Consider the following 13578-nt stretch of genomic DNA (forward strand, 5'->3'; position numbering starts at 1 on the left):
GGAAGCCCAGGCCAGATGTATTCCACACATTTAAAAAGGTGGAAGAAAGGCTAAACAACTGCTGGCATGGTTAAAAGGTGAGGTGAAGAGGCTTTTATAGCAACAACATGAAAAGAGGATTCAATTGAAGAAAACAGGAAAAAGCATAAGCACTGGCAAACTAGATGCAAAATATTTATAAGGCAGGCAAAAAGAGTGTTTGAAAAGAAGTTGTCTGTAAAGGCAAAAACTCAGTCAAAACTTTTTTAAAATATATCTGAAGTCAGAAGCCTGTTAGATACTTGATGGTTAGATCATTTAGGGGTAAAGGGGGCATTTAGGGAAAGTAATGGCCCGGGGGCATGGTCGAGGCCACCGGACCAACCCCCGGGTCGAGTGATGGCGCGCCAGCAGCCCCCTGGCGCGCGCAGATTTACGCCTGCTGAAAGCAGGCGTAAATCTGCCAACAAAGGTAGGGGGGGTTTAGATAGGGCCAGGGGGGTGGGTTAGGTAGGGGAAGGGAGGGGAAAGTGCGTATCGCTCAGCTCAAAAAAAGTACAGAAAAGCAGAAAAAAAAACCAACAAATAAACTCCGCAGACTGCCGAGTTATGAAGACCTATATATATTTGAACTGCCAAATATGTTCAAATAATCACAAATTCAAAAAACAAGCAAGAGACACGGCAATGAGATTTTTTGAAAGAGGATATCCATACAGTGCAGTTCAGAAAGCATACAAGCGTGCTAGATATTCAGATCGATCAGTTTTGTTGGAATATCAATCAAAAAAAAGGTTTCTTCAGAAGTCTGTGTCCTACAACACTCAGATAAATCTTATTTAATAATAAACAGTATAAGACACCATTGGCACATTTTATAGTTACATTTGAATGTTTTGTAGACTTACCACTATTTTCTTATACAAGAAGTAAAAACATAAAGGATCATGTGGTACATACAGTAACATGTACAGGGGACACTGAAGTATTGGAAGGATTCCATGACACTTGTGGAGAGTGTGATATGTGTGCACAATCAATCACTGGAACATTTTGGCAACATCCTAATACAGGAATACAATATAAAAAAAGAACCATAACGAACTGTAAATCAACTAATGTTGTGTATTTACTTCAGTGCCCCTGTCCTTCCATTTATATAGGACGAACAAGCAGACATGTTAAGATCCGTGTAAGAGAGCATTGAAGTAGAATCAATACTGTCAATATGGAAGCTCCGATGATAAAACATTGTGTTCAATATTCTCGCATGTTCCATCATTTACAATGGACTGTATTAGATCAAGTGATATGTTCTGAACATGGCAGCGACATTCAAACAAAATGAAATTACTGTGCGCAAAAATGGATATTCAAATTGTCCGCACAAAGTCCATCGGGTATGAATGAGGCAGTGGATTGGGCGGCTTTAATCTGACATCACATATGTGCAACATTTTACTATTGGTCATTCAGTTTGTGAGATTGATTATTGGCTGCTGTGATATCCGAAGGCTGGTTTAAAAACAGCCCAGCAAAAACAAAATGGAGAATCGCTTTGGAAACACTGAAAGAAGGGAACAAGTGACAGCATTTTGGAGCATATGTATACTGGATAATGGTTAAATGTTATACTAAGGGTAGAATAGCATGATTACTCCTTCAGCGTCGTAATCGCTCAACTTGAAAGGATAAGTGTTTAAAAAAAATATAAGTTTACTAAATATTTAAAAAAAGAAAACAAGTGAAACCAAGACCACTGATTATAAAGGTTCAATAAGACTACATACGATGTTATTCATGTAGTAATAGGTATTTTATACCTTTGAAGAAGAAAGAGCATATACACACAACAAAAAGTTCTCTCACATAATATATGAGGTCTGGTCTCACAAACAAACACACAAAAAAAGTTTCCAAGCTATAGATGATGTTCTGTTGATTATGAGTTGTGAAGACCAACACCAGTAATCTCAGCATCGGTTTTTATAACCGGTTGTCTGCCAGTAATGAAAATGGCCGCCGATAAACTCGTTTACCGGCATCGGTCTTCATAACCGGCAGCCATGGCGGGGTCGCGTTAGCAAGGAGGCGCTAAGGTTGCCTAAGCGACCCTAGCACCTCCTTGTGGGCTCCATGCGTGCAATAGGAAAGGGGGCGCTGACTTCTCGGCGCCCGCTTTCCATGCTTTAGATTGCATCGGCTCCAAAGTTCTGCCATTAGGTGGTGATTTTGCCTGAGGTCAGGGTCTTTGTCCCTCTCTAGGAGATGTGAGTACTGCCTCCTTGGTATGTTCATCGCTGGCTATTCTGGATAATGGAGGGCTTGGCTCAGGACTCAAAGCAAGGTCCTTTGCGTGTTAATGCATGGTGCTGACGCTGAACCATTAGGGTAATATCCAAATGTTTTTTGCTTAATTTAAAAATCATTAGAGAAAAAAATGAAAGTAAATATAGGAAGAAGAAAACAAGATCAATCAATATATCAAAGAAAAAGGAGCTGTTGACATTTTTTTAAATTAAAGCAAGCACTACTGCATTAATAAAACAAATTACACAAAAATATGACACTGGAATAGTATTTTCCATATCTTGTTTAATAACCATGTGCATAGATATTTTTTGAGTGTCTTATGTCTCTTAGGCATTAGTGATTTGGAAGTGTTAATATAGGACTTTTATCTCTTTGGCTTAAAGATGCCTTAGAGATTACAGAGGCACAGGAGAAAGAAGTGCTGTCAAAGAGCAACCTGGTCAAAACTACCATTCCTTTCATAGGGAACAATGACTTGGCTTTCTTTTTAAATCCCAAATAGCATTTAACAAATGCAGCCTATAATAGTGTAGCAAATTTGTAATCAAGCTAGATGCTTGTTAGATTATGGACCCATTCACAGTGCGGGTTCAGACTGTGAATTTCTCCAAGCATTGTGTGAATGGTCAGAAAAGATGCAAGGAAAGTGGTGGATAAAAGAGAACAAGGGGACATATGGGAGGGCAGATTAAAAACTAAAGCTGTGTTGATGCTTTAAAGCTCCCAAGTAAACAAAACACCCATAAGCATTATGTTTTGTGACAGCTGCAAGAACAGGAATCTACAATGGCAGTTAGCCAATACTCTACAACACTGCACCACGTAATTTACATCTTAAAGCAATTAAACATAGTATAATAGCTTAGCTTGCAGGCAGCAATACAATTAAATGTGCAGTAGAAGATTATGACATCATCTGAAACTTCCCAGCCTGTTACTTCAGGTTGTCATGTGCACAGCTCTTATCTAAGACTTCACTGCAGTTTCCATTTTTCAAAAAGAAAAAAAAAAAAAGATGAAGGGTATGGTGGTGTTGACTTTATTCGCACAACAGAGGAGTTTGATTTAGATATTGGCAGTACAAATTAAGATTACAAATTAAGATTTCCAGGCTCTATGGGATAACTTTTAGTAACCTTATGCTTCCAATTTGCTCCACTGCAAAATTTCAGTTTTGGACAGGTGCTTTTATTTTCCCTTGAAACTCTTTGGTAAATCTTGAGCAAGTTGTATATGGGAGCAAAATGTTATGACTGATCTCTTAAGAAAGATAAAGGAATAATGAATTAAGTAAGCAAATCAAAGGTATCTATCCATACTTCATGATCCACTGATTTCTGAATTTATCTGGAGATCCATTTTGGATGTTCCAAGGACACCACCAGCAGTTTACCACCAGTTTTCAAGTGACAGTATTGTTTTTTTTGTTCTGGAGGTTTCTTCTTGCTTCTTTGATCTTCCAGATCTATCAGAACCAGCCCCTGTTGACCTAAATTGCCATGAGCCTTCATTTCCAACCGTGGGCTTTCCTGATTTTATATTCTTCTCATTCCCCTCTCGACTAGCCATGGCAGTGATAGCCAGGGACCACAGACTGGGGTTCCTTCTTGAGTCAAATACATGTGCACCTTTAATCTGGCCACTAGGTATTAGGGATGTGAATCGTTTTAGGACGATTAAAATTATCGTCCGATAATTTTAATATCGTCTTAAACCGTTATGGAACACAATACAATACAGATTCTAACGATTTATCGTTATAAATCGTTAGAATCGTGAGCCGGCACACTAAAACCCCCTAAAACCCACCCCCGACCCTTTAAATTAAATCCCCCACCCTCCCGAACCCCCCCCCAAATAACTTAAATAACCTGCGGGTCCAGCGGCGGTCCGGAACGGCAGCGGTCCGGAACGGGCTCCTGCTCCTCAATCTTGTCGTCTTCAGCCGGCGCCATTTTCCAAAATGGCGCCGAAAAATGGCGGCGGCCATAGACGAAAAAGATTGGACGGCAGGAGGTCCTTCCGGACCCCCGCTGGACTTTTGGCAAGTCTCGTGGGGGTCAGGAGGCCCCCCACAAGCTGGCCAAAAGTTCCTGGAGGTCCAGCGGGGGTCAGGGAGCGATTTCCCGCCGCGAATCGTTTTCGTACGGAAAATGGCGCCGGCAGGAGATCGACTGCAGGAGGTCGTTCAGCGAGGCGCCGGAACCCTCGCTGAACGACCTCCTGCAGTCGATCTCCTGCCGGCGCCATTTTCCGTACGAAAATGATTCGCGGCGGGAAATCGCTCCCTGACCCCCGCTGGACCTCCAAGAACTTTTGGCCAGCTTGTGGGGGGCCTCCTGACCCCCACGAGACTTGCCAAAAGTCCAGCGGGGGTCCGGAAGGACCTCCTGCCGTCCAATCTTTTTCGTCTATGGCCGCCGCCATTTTTCGGCGCCATTTTGGAAAATGGCGCCGGCTGAAGACGACAAGATTCAGGAGCAGGAGCCCGTTCCGGACCGCCGCTGGACCCGCAGGTTATTTAAGTTATTTGGGGGGGGGTTCGGGAGGGTGGGGGATTTAATTTAAAGGGTCGGGGGTGGGTTTTAGGGGGTTTTAGTGTGCCGGTTTTTCGATTTTTAACGATGTTCCGGCGAGGGATGGGGTTCGGGAGGGTGGGGGATTTAATTTAAAGGGTCGGGGGTGGGTTTTAGGGGGTTTTAATGTGCCGGTTTTTTCGATTTTTCGATTTTTAACGATTTTTAACGATTTTTCACGATATTTTACCCCCCCAAACGGCAACAATACGATTCCCTCCCCCTCCCAGCCGAAATCGATCGTTAAGACGATCGAGGACACGATTCACATCCCTACTAGGTATCATTGTTCTGTGATAATCAATACCTCCTCCCCATCCACAGGGGTTGTCAGATGCATCTTACAAAGTAGTTTCTGGTCCTCGAAAGCACATATTTCAATAAATTGGTTAGTCTACAAGGTGTCACCCAACTCGTATTATTGCTACACCAGACTCACACTAAGGACAGAAGGTGGATGCTGAAATAAAACCCAGGTTTCTTGCACAGCTACTTGTAGCACTGTTATTGAGCCATCAAGCTGGCCACACAATTGAAGAAGAAAAGCATCACTAGGCTCTTGATACTGCAGTGCTATTTTGCATGGTAATTGCATGCAGATAATATCAGTAACAGTCCATATTAAGGATGTGCAAGCCAAAGATTTGCATTTTGGGTTTTTTTCAGTGTGGATTTTCCTTTGTTTTCTTGTTGCCTGCTTTTTTTTGTTTCATTTCATTTTTGTCATATACTTTGTGCATATTGGAAATTGTGCACACAAAGCATTTTTTTTTTGTGCATGCAACTACAAACTGAACACACAAACTTCCAAAAACAAATGCAGATTAATATTTTTGGGTTTTTTTTATCTGATGCACTGCAGATTCAGTTTGTTCCATTCAGAATGAAATGAAAATCAGCTTTTCATTCTAAAAAAATACATCTGTTTCAAATGAATGCACATCCATAGTCTGTGTATTACTTTGCTACCATCAGGCAGGAGGAAGCACCAAAGGAATTGCTAGCAATGTTTGTTTCAGCTAACTGCTTTTTTTTTTTTTTTTTTTTTAGCTTTAAAGGTTACCCTATAAATTTTAGATGAAACATTTAGAATGAGGTAACAGAGCAAGTCTGGGGCTTTTGGTCATTGCTTATCATACATTTATTTTTTAAATGCCAGAATAAAATACTTCGTTGATTACAGGCTTAACTTCTTGTCTTCTATTTCCCAGTATGCTTTTCCTGCGCTAAAAAAATTATAGTGGCAGTTATGGACATTTGTTGTTGTGCCACTTAACAACCAGTTAGAACAATAGCATTATAACTCATCAGCAATTGCCATGTAGCATTCCGACTGCTGAAGCTGTTCACCTGTTTTACTGCTGCTAATGTAATTGCTATTTAATTGCTGGCTAAAGAATTGTTGTTCTGGTTCATGCAAGATGGAAGCCATGGAATAGCAAACTATGGTGAAACAAATTAAACTGGTTTTGCTTTAATATTATACACACACATTCATATATATAGTATATAGATATTGCCCATGATCTCCAATTATTTTGGTGGCAATAATTTATGTAATCTGGTTTTGGACTTGACTACACTGAAAAAATGCTCTACAGTTGCCCAGTGCACCATGACTTTTTGTTACTCTGTTTAACTTTTAAATGATGAAGTATCTTTGAGATTATCAGCAGAAAGAGACAAAAGCTGCACTGTAAATATCTCTGATCTGGAATTCACCAGTGGATTTCACTACCTAGGCAAGGGGGCATTACCGCAAAATAGTAAAACTGAGGTGGCCAAATTTAGCTACTTAGCCTGCTCAGTTTTCCAAAGGCTTTGATCTAGCCAGCTAAGTCCTTACTTAACCAGCTAAATCGCTTTGAGAACTGACCTCCGTGTCTCTGAGCCTTGATCATATTTTACAATACGTTCACTGTCACACAGCGTTTGATGCTGTCACATGCTGCTTTCTATATCTCACTTTCACACATACACTCAACTGCCTTCCAGATACATAGACACGCACTCACACTACTAACTTCTGACCAGTCCCTTCTGTCCAGGTGCTTCCTTCATCTCCTGCTTCACCAGGGATAGTCCCTCATGTCTGTCCCCCATCTTAAGTCTGTTATAGCGTGTCAGAGTGGTAGTGTTCATAGAATGAAAACCATATTTGCTCTTATGAAAGCAAACAGACATCTTTTTTTCATTAAAATCTATTATGTTCTACCTTTTACCTTGTCCTATAAAAAATACAGATTCTGCAGTACTGTAGTGCTATTCTAAAGTAAAATGAAATAGATTTAACCTTAAATATATAATTTGAGAAATTTTTGGATGAATTATGGATTTTATATCAGATACTTAGAAGATATATAGAGATTAATATTCAAAAGCCATTTGGACAGATAACTTAAAGCTATTGATCTAAATGGCAAGTTTTGGAGAATTCAGCCCCTTATCTGGCTAGATTTTAGCCAGGTAAGTCATTATTCAGATCAAATCTAGCTGGATAAAAAAAAAAAAGAGGCGTTGTGGGGGAGTTTTGGGGAAGAGTTATCTGTCTAACTTTGCCAATTTTGAACTATATTAGCCGGATAACCTTAGACCTGCTTCAAACTATATTTATTTATTTATTTATTTATTTATTTATTTAAATTTTTTATATACAGACATTCATCCAGGATATCATATCGGTTCACATTGTAACGCAAAAACAAACGCACGGCATGGCGCTTTACATTGAACAGTAAAAACATGATAACAAGGCATTAACGAGAGGGGGGAACAATAATATGGGAAGTTTTGCAATAAAATTATAAACAAAATTTGCAATTATATACATATGTACAAAATATCTGGGTAAGTAGCACTTTGTTATTAAAAAAAAAAAGAACTGAAGGGGTCTAGAGCTCAATTTCCTCCCTTCCTCTTACCAAACTGCACAGATGCCCTGTCAGGCCTTTTACCCCCTACCCTAAAGCCCCAGGGTCTGCTGCTGGTCCTCCAACGCCTACAAAAGCCCCTCCCTCAGATTATTTTGTATTTTACCTATCAGGGTTCTCCCTACCCTCTGCAATATAAATCGACTCTCCATTGCACCCCTCATTCCCCCGAACCCTAAAAAATCACCGGAGTGAACTTACCCACTCCCTTCTAGTGCTAGACGCATAAACTGTGTACAGTTTATGCTTCCAGCTCAGCTTGCAACAGAAGCTGTGCTAGGCCTGGCTGGGAGTGGTTACATTCAGAACTCGCTCTTGGCAGGTTTTTTTTTTTTTAATATGGGGGGTGGGGGAGGGTTCAGGGGTGGGGTGGGGGGAGGGCGGGAGACAAAGAAGAGCTGATTTAGATTGCAGGGAGGAGGGCCTGATAGGCGAAACACATTGTAATCCAAGGAAGGGAGTTGTGGGGGGGGGGGTGTCAGCCGGGACATTTTTGGTATTTAAGAACGGATGTGGAGTGGGGCAGAACAAAGCCCAATAGGGAAACTGTACAATTTGGTGGAGGGAGGGGGAGGGGAGGAAATTGGGCCATAACCCCCCCCCCCCTTTTTTTTTTTTTTAATTTCAAAGTGCATATTTACCCAAATATCTTTTAAAGATGTCTAGGTAAGTATAAAGTTATCCTGCCACACAAGGCCGGAAAACGTATTATCCTAACTGGCTTTATTCAAATATAGTCGGTTAGGCTTTAAGTTATCCGGGTACATGTCACTGGATAAGCAAGTACATTCAGTTGGACCTTTATACAGCTGAATATACGGGACAAGTTATCCCGCCAGCTTTAGCTGGATAACTTGTCCACTACCCGGCTTACTGAATATAAGCCCCACAGAGACTTATGCAATGAAATAAGCACAAAAAAAAGGTCAGCATACAAATAGCTAAAAATGTACTACCACTTAACTAAAAATAAGAAATATTTGAAATGTCATGCTGGGGTCAGATCAAAAGTCAATATCAAGCATCCTGTCTCTGACAGTGGCCAATCCCGGTCATAATTACCTGGTAGGATACATAAGAAAAGATCCAGGCCTTCTTACACATAACCATGGATAAGCAATGGCTTTCCCAAGTCTACATAACTAATAATGGTTTATGGACTTTTCTTCCAGGAACTTGTCTAAACCTTTTTAAACCCAGCTATGCTAACTGCTTTCACCATATCCTCTGGCAACAAATTCCATTGTTTAATTGTGCGCAGAGTGAAAAAAATACTCTTTCCAATTTTGTTTTAAATGTAAGAACATAAGAACATAAGAAAATGCCATACTGGATCAGACCAAGGGTCCATCAAGCCCAGCATCCTGTTTTCAACAGTGGCCAATCCAGGCCATAAGAACCTGGCAAGTACCCAAAAACTAAGTCTATTCCATGTTACCATTGCTAATGGCAGTGGCTATTTTCTAAGTGAACTTAATAGCAGGTAATGGACTTCTCCTCCAAGAACTTATCCAATCCTTTTTAAACACAGCTATACTAACTGCACTATCCACAAATTCCAGAGTTTAATTGTGCGTTGAGTAAAAAAGAACTTTATCCGATTAGTTTTAAATATGCCCCATGCTAACTTCATGGAGTGCCCCCTAGTCTTTCTACTATCCGAAAGAGAAAATAACCAATTCACATCTACCTGTTCTAGACCTCTCATGATTTTAAACATCTCTATCATACCACCACCTTCGCACCAAGTAGGCATGTTACCAGGCGATCCTCATGCCCACCAGCCACCCAGCTATCTACATTCCTAATAATTGAATCACCAACTATGACGGCCGACCTAACCCTTCCCTCCTGGGTTGCAGGCCTTGGGGACATATCCTCGGTGTGAAAGGACAATGCATCACCTGGAGAGCAGGTCCTTGCTACAGGATCCTTCCCTGCTTCATCAGGTTGATGCTCTCCAGTCATGAGACCTTCTTCCTCCAAGACAGCACCAGGGCTGCCAGTCTGAAATTGGGACTTGGCTACTATGTCCCTGAAGGTCTCTTCTATATACCTCTCTGTCTGCCTCAGCTCCTCCAGGTCTGCCACTCTAGCCTCCAGAGATCGGACTCATTCTCTGAGAGCCAGGAGCTCTTTGCATCGCATGCACATGTACAACTTCTCACCGGCAGGTAAAAAATCATACATGTGACACTCGATGCAAAAGACTGGGAAGCCCCCCTCTTACTGCTGGGCTGCTGCCTTCATGTCAATTTTGTTCAGTTCCTAGTTAAGTTTTAGGTTGCTATGTGAATAGGAATGTGTATAAATAACGTCCTTTAAATGTATTAGTGAATTCACTATGGGGCAGATTTTAAATAGTTACGCGAGCGCGTACTTTTGTTCGCGCAGCAGGCGCGAACAAAATTACGCTGGATTTTATAAGATACGTGCATAGCCGCGTGTATCTTATAAAATCTGGTGCGCGCTGTGACATAGTAAGGGCAAAGGCTATCGGCGCGCGCAAGGGGGTGCACATTTGTGCAACCTGCGAGCGCCGAGCCCAGCGCGAGCTGCCTGTTCCCTCCGAGGCCGCTCCGATTTCGGAGCGGCCTCAGAGGGAACTTTCCTTCACCCTCCCCCCACCTTCCCCTACCTAACCCACACCCCCGGCCCTATCTAAACCCCTCCCTTACCTTTGTCGGCAAAGTTACGCCTGCTGAAAGCAGGCATAACTTTGCGCGTGTCGGCCAGCTGCCCCACTCCGTGGTCTGGTCCCGGGGGCTGTTCCGGAGGCAGCGGCCACACCCCTGGAACGCCCCGGGCCGAAACAACGCCCCGCCCCGCCCCCTAAATGCCGCGTCATCCCGCCACGCCTCCGACAGGAAGCCCCGGGACTTATGCGCGTCCCGGGGCTCTGAGCGCGCCAGCGGCCTATGCAAAATAGGCACGCCGGCGCGCAGGGGTTTTAAAATCCGCCCCTATATGTCTGGTAGTGGCCTACAAGGGACTGATCAAACTCTCAATAAAGTTTTTGTTCTTGTTTTTTTTTTTTTTTTTTGTGAAAGTGGCACCTGCCTATAAATCAAAGGATGAGCTAGGGGGGATGGGTGGGCAAGGGATGGGAGGGTTGGGAAATACAGTCTAACTTCAGTTAGTCAGCCAGAGTGACTCACTGCTCTCTTGATTAACAAATGTTGGTACCTAATCAAACCAATTACACTACCTCAACACCTTTCCAAGGTGAGTAACTGAACTGAACTGAACTTTTCAACCTTTTTACTTAGGTATACACTGCTCCTAGCTTATTTCTAGCTTCTGGCTTTTTTTTTTTTTTTTTTTTTTTTTTTAATACAAACAGTTCTGCTTTCTAACTCCCCTAAAGATTTTTAAAAATAAACACACTAACTACTGCTTACTAGCTGCCTTACTGACTGACTATTTAAAAATACAAACAGTGTAACTTGTTTATTCACTGCCTTACTGACTATTAAAAGCACAACACACAAACACACTAAATAATATTCCCAAATAGTTAACTTTGTGCCAATACTTTTAAAAAAGACACTGTCCCAAGCAAAAACTTACTGATTCCTTTCAGCCACCAGCAAGGTGATCCTCTCCTCTCAGTGCTCCCAGTGGAATCTTTCTTTCTCTCACTGCTTCTCTGTGTAGGTCACTGTGTAACCGAAAGCACCTATGCCTACTCAGATAACACTTGACAATGCAATAGTGCATTGTACTTGGAAAACTGTTGTGAAAGTAAAGATGACATCAAATACATGGGGCTGCCATAATGTGTTCAACCTGATCGTGGCACTAAAATAGGCATGTATGGCACAAGAGTTTGTGGGCTATCTAGTGCCATGTGGCTTGCCACCCCTCCCCAGTGGGCCTCATCCTAGCGCTCACATGTGGATGAGATTGTGCCACAAGTGTGATGCCATCCCAGCTACTCCTTGAGCATGGAGAGCTACAGCTCTAAAAAAGCTGTAATTCTCAAATAGCTTGGAAGCTTCATGGCACAACCTAAAGGTACAGGTAGACAGTTTAAGGTTTCACCCACAGATTTCCCATTTTATTGCCTCATTGTGAAGCTGACAAATGTGTGCATGTGAAGGGATACACCTGTACTGGGTAGGCTTACAGTCACATGGGTGTGCCAAGACACAGCTAGCACCACAGCCTCACCAGTTTCACAGCCATTGCTGAGTACATTTTCCAACTGGACCCAGATTCACAGGACATGTAGATCCAGTCCTGGTCTTGCTCCCATGCATGCAAGTATTGATAGTCAAGGTTTTGCTTGTCAAACCTATAGAGAAATCATATGAAATCCCAGCATGTAATGGGTTCCAAACCAGGACAGCATTTAACAGTCCTGACAATTGAAGGCATTTGGCAACACTACTGCAGACATCTGAGTGGTGTTGTACCATGCCTTACCTTACAGCCTGGGGTATCACGCCTGTGGTACCTGGTACCATTCCCACAATGGGCACATCTCCTTCCAAGCTAGCATTCTTCTTGGTGGTTTCTTACACCCTGACACAGATGCAGCATACTACACATAGCTATGCAATTTTGAAATTATAATGTGCAGGTGAGGGCCTTGGCAGTTGTCATGTATGTATGATCTGTTATCTACTCTGAGAGCCTACACCAGGATGCATGTCCCGCTCTGTGAAGGCATGATTGGGAATCAGATGGTGTCCTGCCTTCACAGAGCGGGACGTGCATCCTGGTGTAGGCTCTCTGACATGTCACTATCACACTATGGTTTCTAAGCACCCTTACAGCACCCACATCTCTCCTGAGCAAATGTTGACATCATAGAAGGCAATGGTAAGGTGGGTGTTGCAATCTCCTGGCTTCAACTCACCTCTCACAGGTAGGCTTACTCAGATATGGAGATGTCAGGATGCAGCAAGGGGCTTGGCCATTATGCCTCACTGATAGTCATAATGTGCAGCTGGAGGACATATGTATGTTCTCAGAGTATTGACCTTTTATCTATAGCTAGTATCTCTTAAAGTCCAACTGCTACATATGAGCACCCTAAAAGCACATATGCTGAGCATGCCAGCGCCAAACAGCTTGCAGATAGTTCCCATTCCAATGTCACTTCACATGTTTCCGTGCTTTCATGCTTGCAGGTCTTTGTTGATCCACATGCCTGTCACGACTTGTGGTGAATAAGGAAGAGCTGCTAACTTGTAGGCTGTGCCTCATGTTGTGTCTGTCACTTTTATAGTTTGCGGTGAGCATGGCAGGTTTGCTCCGACACTGTGAAAGCTCTGCTCTGTGTATAGCATTATTGCTAGAGAAACTGTTGCCAGCTGAACAGTTAATGAGCCTCCAAGCTGCCTCCATAGTCAACGGAACACAGTGCTGAATACATAGATGTACTGCTCACAGAGGGCTCATGTGGTTCCCATGATGGCTGATGGCCTTTCAGTGTTGGTCTCTTGCCAGACACACATTTAGTGCCACCAAAGCCCTCTGACAAAGTAGGCGTCATTTATGCCTCTGACAGATGTGTATTTAGGGGCCAGGTATAGACAGTATGTGGTGATTAAGGACTCTGACTACATCATTAGCAGTTAGGGACAAGGAAGCACAGACATCAATGTTGTTTGATGAGAAACATTATAGGAAGATATGCATTAGGGATGTGCAGCAGGGACGGATATGTTCGATTCGGTATTCGTCGGGACCAAAATCCATTACATCTGTTTTTGGGGGAACCCCGATTTGTCCATTAGGCGCCATCTTGTGCTCCTACCATGTGACAGGGG

This window comes from Rhinatrema bivittatum, chromosome 1, assembly GCF_901001135.1.
Source record: "Rhinatrema bivittatum chromosome 1, aRhiBiv1.1, whole genome shotgun sequence".
NCBI classification, from domain to species: domain Eukaryota; kingdom Metazoa; phylum Chordata; class Amphibia; order Gymnophiona; family Rhinatrematidae; genus Rhinatrema; species Rhinatrema bivittatum.